The following is an 8,177-nucleotide window of genomic DNA, read 5'->3' as shown; positions in this document are numbered from 1 at the left end:
CCAATCGGCGGTGTTCGTCACCCTATTGAACTCTGCGCCGCCACCTCCGGAGTTCACGGGGCAGACTGGAGAAGCCGGCGGGGAGAACCCCGTCATGGAGAGGGAAGGCGGCGACCCCTCTACGCCAGACGCGAACGTTCCGCCGCCGCCTCCGCCGCCGTCTGAAGGTGCGCAAGGCAAGCAGCCAGCGGACCCTCCGGTGCCGCCGACCGAAGACGAGGCCGTGGCGAGGCTAATCCTCCAAGTCGGCTCCTCAACACGCCGCCGTCTGGAGAAGGCGGCTTCGGCACCCCGCCCCCTGGAAGCCGGCACCGCCAGCTCGGCGATCCTAGACGCCGAAGCGACGAGCGCCGCGCCCATTGGGTGGGTGCAAGGAGGCGGCACAGGGCCGCTGAACCAGGCGCTTCTGGACGTCCAGGCGAAGCTTCGTGCCGTGGGCGACGCTCTCCAGAATTGCACCAAGGCGTACCTGGCGTCACGGGCAGCCGTCCGGGTATGTTTTCCTTTGGTCTTTGTTCCCTTGTTCCTCTCTGTGGGGGCGCACCAGCACACCCACTGGGTGTAGTCCCCGAGTTTCGGGCCGGCTGCTGAGCAGGTGGCCCGGAACTCCAATTGATGAACTCTGGGTACTAACTTTTGCCTGAAATGCTTATCGCAGGATTACCACAACCTCCGCGTCACTGCCTTCAACCGTAACATTGAAGAGCTGGGCAAGCGGACCGCCGACTTGGCGGAGAGCCAGAGTAAGTCCTTTTTCTTATCTGCGGGGGCGCGCTGGCGCGCCCGCGGGCTGTAGTCCCCGAGATTCGGGCCGACTGCTGAGCAGTCGGGCCGGATCTCCCCAGCAACCTACTTTATTGATGACTGTTATCTTTCTTCCTTTCCTTCAGGAGCCAACGCTGCTCTTCAACAGCAGCTGAGCGAAGCCAACTCCGCATTGCGTGCTAAAGGGGAGGAGTGCAGCAAGCTCGCCACAGAGCGCGATCTGCTGGCCACTCAGTTGGCAGAGCAGAGGGAGCTGCTTGCAAAGATGCAGAAGGATGCGAAGGAAGCGGAAACCGCCCTCCTGGACGAGTTCGTGAGCGAGCGCTCCTCCTGGATTGACAAGGAGGCGCTGCTGGCTTCCGGCTTCCACGAAATTGAAGACATCGTTGATGGTGAGTCTCCTTATTTATCTTTGAGCTGCCGATTATAAATCGTGCCGATTCCTGGCTTTTGTTTTGCTTCTTCGTTTCTTCCATCTTGGCAAACTTCTTTCCTGGGCACTCGCAGGCCGCCGTCCAAGCCATCGAGGCTGACCGTGAAGGTCGGAGGGCGGAGGGAGCAGAGATTGCCGCCGACGCCCCCCGAACTCTTGACGAGCACATCCTGAGCATCGAGGCTCGCCTTCGGCCAGCTCACCGGATGCTGCGCCGGCTTCAGCGTGTTGGTGCCTAGGCGATTGCCGCCCTGTGGCTGGACATGCAGGCTCCGCGCACCCCCAGCCTGACGGCCGACTGGCTAGAGGTCGCGGCTGGTCGTCTTGAGGCCTGGAAGGGCTCTTCGACCCGAGCTGGAGCGCGCCGGGACTTGGAGTTCGTCAAGGCATGGTATCCGGGGCTGGATCTAGACCGGTTGGCCACGCTTCAGTCGGAGGCCCAGCCGGAGCTGGCGGCTGTGGAAGACGCCCTCGTCAAGCGTGCTGCGGCGATCGCTGAGTACACTGACACCAGCATCTTCGTCCCCGAGCGGTCTGAAGACGGCGAGGAGGTACCGCCGGTGTGGTTTGGGATGAACACAGACTACGGCGAGGACTCGGCGGAGGTGATTGGCTCCAGCGTCGAGGAAGAGGGCGAGGTGGAGGACGGAGGCGAGGCGGAGGCACCAGAAGACGGAGCCGCCACGTGCGACCGACCCGACTACCGCCGGAGGCGATCAAGCCGAGACTAGCCAGCCGGCTGCCCCGACGCCTGACGCTGCCGCCTCCTCCGAACCTCCGAATCCGTCTGCTGCTTCCTAAGCTGCCGCTTTACCTTTATTTTATCTGCTTCAGTAGTCTTTGAAGAACTTGTTAATTCGCACAATTCCACCCGCGGGGTGTATTTTGAACCTTTGCTCAAAAATTCGGCCAAGGGCCTATGTTATGTAAACATATTTATCCGATTTCTATCTTTTCTTGCTCATTGCTCTTTTGGCTTTTTTCCTTTGCCACTTTCTCTTAGTTGCCTACCTTGCCAATCAGATAGCCGCTCTGCGGACTGTCGCTGGATCAAGTGCTTGGCTACTTTGGGAAAGCAAGTACTTAGCCGTTTTTAAGAGTTTCTGAGCAAGTTGAATAGAAGGCGGTAATCCGACTATTCGAGAGTCGGTTTGCAAAAAAGGCTGGAAGCCGTCTTGAGCTATGTTTTATGCTTTGAGTCCTTAGCCATTTTTCATGCGAATGCCCATTCTACCTTACTTCTGCCCACCATACAGTCGCTCTGCGAGCTGCGGCTTATGACAGGAGATGGTTTAGGCGTTTACACACTACTTGTCCGACTGCAGCAAGCATCTCATAGTGCAAGGCGGCAAGTCCCCGGGCCGACTTGTCGAGCCCGGTGCCAAACGACATAAGAAAGAGTAACATACCTGTAGGCATAATTTTTATCATACAGACAAAAGATGGCAGTCCCCGAGCTTGTCTCGGGGGCCCCGAAGTCTTGGTACTTTAATACAAAAGGTGACGCGGTACATACTGCATCAACTGTAAAATCTTCAGAGAAGATTTGCATTCCGTGGCCACTCTGTCTCCTTGCCGGAGTCGTCCCTCTTGCGTGCTTGGGTCTTCTGAGCGTCAATCAGGTAGTAGGAGTCGTTGCCCACTACTTTGCTGATGATGAAAGTGTCTTCCCAAGGCGCCGACAGCTTGTGCTGGCCGGCTGTTCGCTGGATCGGCCGGAGCACAAGGTCGCTGATGAAGCTATGTACCTAGGGTAGGGTCATGGACCTGTCCAAACTGACCTACCCAAGGACACCTCCAGAAGAAATCACATTTCAATCGACTTGGCGGTGTTTCACTCGACGGACTCGAAGACACTCGACCAAGAAGCAACCACTCGACCAAGATCCAACCACCCGACGGCCAGGAGACCTAAAGTCACTCCGCACGCTAACGGTCGGTCATTAAGTAGCTTTTATGTTCATCATAGCACTTTATTAGGGGCGTTACCAGTAACGCCCGACCTTAATGTACTTAAAACCCTGCATAACTGAGGGCCGGAGGGGTCTGGCGGACTCTATATAAGCCACCCCCTCCTCAGTATAAAGGGTTTGCACCCCTGTAATTCATACTCTCATAATCCTGTCGACCGCCTCCGGGCTCCAAGACGTAGGGCTATTACTTCCTCCGAGAAGGGCCTGAACTCGTAAACCTTGCGTTCTTACAACTTCTCCATAGCTAAGATCTTGCCTCTCCATACTTACCCCCCTACACTACTGTCAGACTTGGAACCACGACAGTTGGCGCCCACCATGGGGCAGGTGTTTTAACGTTTGTTGGAGGAGTTGCGACCTTTTCCGCCCCGAATCATCATGGTTTTCGGCGGAGTTTTGGTTGAGTAGCCATGAAGCACCTGCCTCTCATGTTAGAGGGCTCGGCCAGAGTGTGGCTGAACCAGTTAGCGCCTAGCTGCATTTACACTTGGGAAGATATCTCCCGAGTGTTCGTCACCACATTTGAAGGCACATGCAAGCGACCGACAGGGCTGATGGAACTGCGGTCTTGCGTGCAAAAGCCGAATGAAACTTTGAGGGATTACATCCAGAGGTGGATCACATTACATCACTCGGTGGAGAATGTGCCTGACCACCAAGCAGTTTGTGCCTTCAAGGAAGGCGTCAAGTACAGAGAACTGAATTTGAAATTCGGTCGAACCAAAGATATGTCCCTGAATCGGATGATGGAGATTGCCACCAAGTACGCTAATGGTGAAGATGAGGATCGACTCAGGAGTGGCAAGCTCAAGTCAGTCGCCCAAGAAACCGGAGGAAATTCCAATCGGAACAGAAGCGGAAAGCCGAGCCAGCGGCTCCCGGAGAAGCCTTGGCTTTTACCCAAGGAAAGTTTAAAGGGAAACCTAAAGGACCTTGGAACCCCAAAAAGGTTAAAGACCAGGACGGAAATGATGTGTTGGACTTACCATGTCTCGTCCACACAAAGAAAGATGAAGAGGGTAGTTTCATTTACCCGAAACATACCACTCGACAGTGTCGACTCTTGATCCAGCAGTTCCAGGGCAAGCAGCCCAAAGGTAAGGAAAAGGAGTCGGACAAGGTCGAGGACAAAGAAGACAGTGACGACGGATACCCTCAGGTCAATTCCACTCTGATGATTTTTGCCGATGTTGAAAGAAAAAGTCGACTGAAAGTTATTAACCGAGAGGTGAATATGGTCTCTCTGGCGACACCAAGTTATTTGAAATGGTCCCAGACTGCCATCACGTTCGACCAGTCCGATCACCCAACGCATATTCCACCCCTGGGAGGCAAGCTCTGGTGGTCGACCCAGTGGTTGAAGGCACTCGACTGACCAAAGTCTTGATGGATGGTGGCAGTGGTTTGAACATATTGTATGCTGAGACATTGAAAGGGATGGGCATTCCGATGTCCAGACTCAGTGCCAGCAACACGAGTTTCCATGGAGTCATTCCTGGGAAGAAGGCTGAATCACTCGGCCAGATTGCTCTTGATGTGGTTTTTGGTGATTCCAAGAATTACCGCAAAGAGAAGTTGACATTTGAAGTTGTAGACTTCCAGAGTACCTACCACGCTATTTTGGGCAGGCCGGCTTATGCACGCTTCATGGCCCAACGAGATCCTATTCTGGGTACCATCAGATCCGTCTGTATGGGCCTGACAAGATCAAAACAGCTTTCATCACTCCATTCGGGTGCTTCTGTTATGTTACCATGCCATTCGGCCTCAAGAATACCGGAGCCACATTCACGAGGATGATTCAGAAGTGTTTGCTCACCCAAATCAGTCGGAATGTGGAGGCATACATGGATGCTATTGTGGTCAAGTCACGGAAGGATTCCGACCTGCTGACTGACCTTGCTGAAACCTTTGCCAACCTCAGAAGGTTTGATATCAAGCTTAATGTATCAAAATGCACATTCGGGGTTCCTGGCGGAAAGTTACTCGGTTTTCTCGTTTCCGAACGGGGAATCGACGCCAATCCAGAAAAAGTCGGTACTATACTCCGAATGAAAAGTCCTGTGCGAGTGCACGATGTTCAGAAGCTTACTGGTTGCTTGGCCGCCCTAAGTCGATTCATATCTCGTCTCGGTGAAAAGACCTTGCCTCTTTACCGATTGATGAAGAAGTCTAACAAGTTCGAGTGGACTCCTGAAGCTGAGGCAGCGTTCGCAGAGCTCAAAGCTCTGCTCTCCACCCAGCCGGTGCTTGCTGCCCCAACCAGCAAGGAGCCTTTGCTGCTTTACATTGCAGCCACAGAACAAGTCGTCTGTACGGTACTTACGGTCGAGCGGGAAGAAGAAGGGAAAACCTTCAAAGTTCAGCGCCCAGTGTATTATATTTCCGAAGTCTTGACCCCATCGAAGCAAAGATATCCTCATTATCAGAAGCTCATATATGGGATTTATATGACCACAAAGAAAGTTGCCCACTACTTCTTTGATCATTCCATTACAGTCGTCAACGACGCTCCATTGTCAGAGATCTTGCATAACAGGGACGCAACTGGTTGAGTGGCAAAATGGGCGATTGAACTCCTTCCTCTAGATATCAAGTTTGAGGCAAAGAAAGCTATCAAGTCCCATGCAATCGCGGATTTCGTCGCCGAGTGGACTGAACAGCAACTGCCGACTCAGGTTCACTCGGAGCATTGGACCATGTTCTTCGACGGTTCCAAGATGCTAAATGGTTCCGGCACTAGAGTGGTGTTGGTCTCCCCCAGAGGAGATAAACTCAGATATGTTCTTCAAATCCACTTTGATTCCTCTAACAACGAGGCAGAATGTGAAGCACTTTTATATGGGTTGCGCATGGCCATTTCACTCGGCGTCCATCGCCTCATGGTCTATGGCGACTCGGATTTGGTGGTTAATCAAGTGATGAAGGAATGGGACGTCAGAAGTCCAGCTATGACTGGTTATTGCAATGCAGTGAGAAAGCTGGAGAAGAAATTCGAGGGGTTAGAGCTTCATCACATACCCCGACTGAAAAATCAAGCAGCTGATGATCTGGCAAAAATAGGTTCCAAAAGGGAAGCCATTCCCAGCAATGTGTTTTTGGAACACATCCACACACCATCAGTCCAGGAGGATCCCTTCACTGAAGAGGCCCCGGAGCCAAAAAGCGCCACGAATCCGACTGAAGTTGAAGTTCCAGCTGTGGTCGACCTGATCATAGAAGTCTTGGTTATCGCTCCTGTCTGGACAGAACCATACATCGCGTACATCCTAAGGAAAGAACTCCCAGAAGACGAAGAAGAGGCTCGACAGATCGTCCATCGATCCAAGGCCTTTACAGTCATAAAGGGACAATTATATAGAGAAAGCATGACTGTGGTCGGCCAGAAGTGTATTACACCAGAAGAAGGTCAGATGATCCTTAACGATATCCACTCGGGGACCTGTGGTCATCATGCATCCTCTCGGACCATTGTGGCTAAAGCATACCGAGCAGGGTTCTACTGGCCAAGAGCCAATGAGATGGCAAAAGAGATAGTCGACAAATGTGAAGGATGTCAGTATTACTCCAATATGCCGCACAAGCCCGCGTCAGCCCTGAAAACCATTCCACTCGTCTGGCCCTTCGCTGTTTGGGGGCTGTACATGGTTGGACCACTGAGAACAGGAAGGAGCGGCTTCACTCATGTGCTGGTAGCAGTCGACAAGTTCACCAAATGGATTGAAGCCAAGACTATCAAGAATCTTGATGCTTGCACCGCTATCAGTTTCATCAGAGAGCTGATATTCAGATATGGAGTTCCACACAGCATCATCACCGACAACGGGTTGAACTTCGATTCCGAAAAATTCAGGAACTTTTGCGCCTCTCAGGGCACTCGAGTCGACTATGCTTCGGTCGCTCATCCCCAGTCGAATGGGCAAGCAGAAAGGGCGAACGGCCTGATTCTCAAAGGACTGAAACCCCGATTGATGCGCGATCTCAAACACGCAACAGGTGCATGGGTCGACAAGCTTCCATCAGTCCTTTGGGGATTAAGAACAACTCCGAATCGATCGACCGGAAGAACCCCATTATTTCTGGTCTACGGAGCCGAGGCAGTCTTACGAGTGACCTGCTTCACAACGCTCCCCGAGTCGAGCTCTACTCTGAAGATGAAGCAGAACAAGCCCGGCAGGATGCAGTTGACCTCCTAGAAGAAGAAAGAGAAATGGCCTTGATTCAATCGACCATCTATCAGCAAGACTTGCATTGATTCCATGCCAGAAACGTGAAGAGCCGAGCCTTCCAAGAAGGAGACTTAGTCCTCCGAGTGGATCGGCAGAAACCACACAAGCTCGCTCCTACTTGGTAAGGCCCCTTCATAGTCACCAGAGTCGTCCACAATGGAGCATACCACCTCTACAATGTCGATCGCCAGATTGATGAGCCACGAGCCTGGAATGCGGAGCTACTCCGCCCCTTTTATACTTGAGTTATCATTCAGATAAGATGTAATAAGAAAAAACTCATGTAGTTTATTGATCAAAGACAAGAGCATTATAATTTTCCCAGTGATTATTATTGTTTTTGTTTACGTAAGAAATCCCCCAGTGGGTGGCTTACCTGTGAATCCGCTTCGCCTAAGTTTATAAAAACAATTTCCTACCGAGTGGCGAGCCAGCCTCCCACTTGGAGTCTTAGCTGCGAATCCGTTTCGCCTAAGTTTGAAAAAAAAGTCCTACCAAGTGGAGAGCAGCCCTCCCACTCCGGGGCTTAGCTGCAGTCCAGTACTCGCCTAAGTTCTCTCGCTTGAGGACTTAGCTGCAGTCAGGCACTCGCCGAAGTTTGAAAAAATCCTACCAAGTGGAGAGCAGCCCTCCCACTCAGGGGCTTAGCTACAGTCCAGTACTCGCCTAAGTTCTCTCGCTTGAGGACTTAGCTGCAGTCAGGCACTCGCCTAAGTTTGAAAAAAATTCTACCGAGTGGAGAGCAGCCCTCCAACTTGGGGGCTTAGCTGTAGTCCA

Source organism: Triticum dicoccoides, chromosome 4A, assembly GCF_002162155.2.
Source record: "Triticum dicoccoides isolate Atlit2015 ecotype Zavitan chromosome 4A, WEW_v2.0, whole genome shotgun sequence".
NCBI classification, from domain to species: Eukaryota; Viridiplantae; Streptophyta; class Magnoliopsida; order Poales; family Poaceae; genus Triticum; species Triticum dicoccoides.
Note: the sequence above shows the minus strand (reverse complement) of the source record.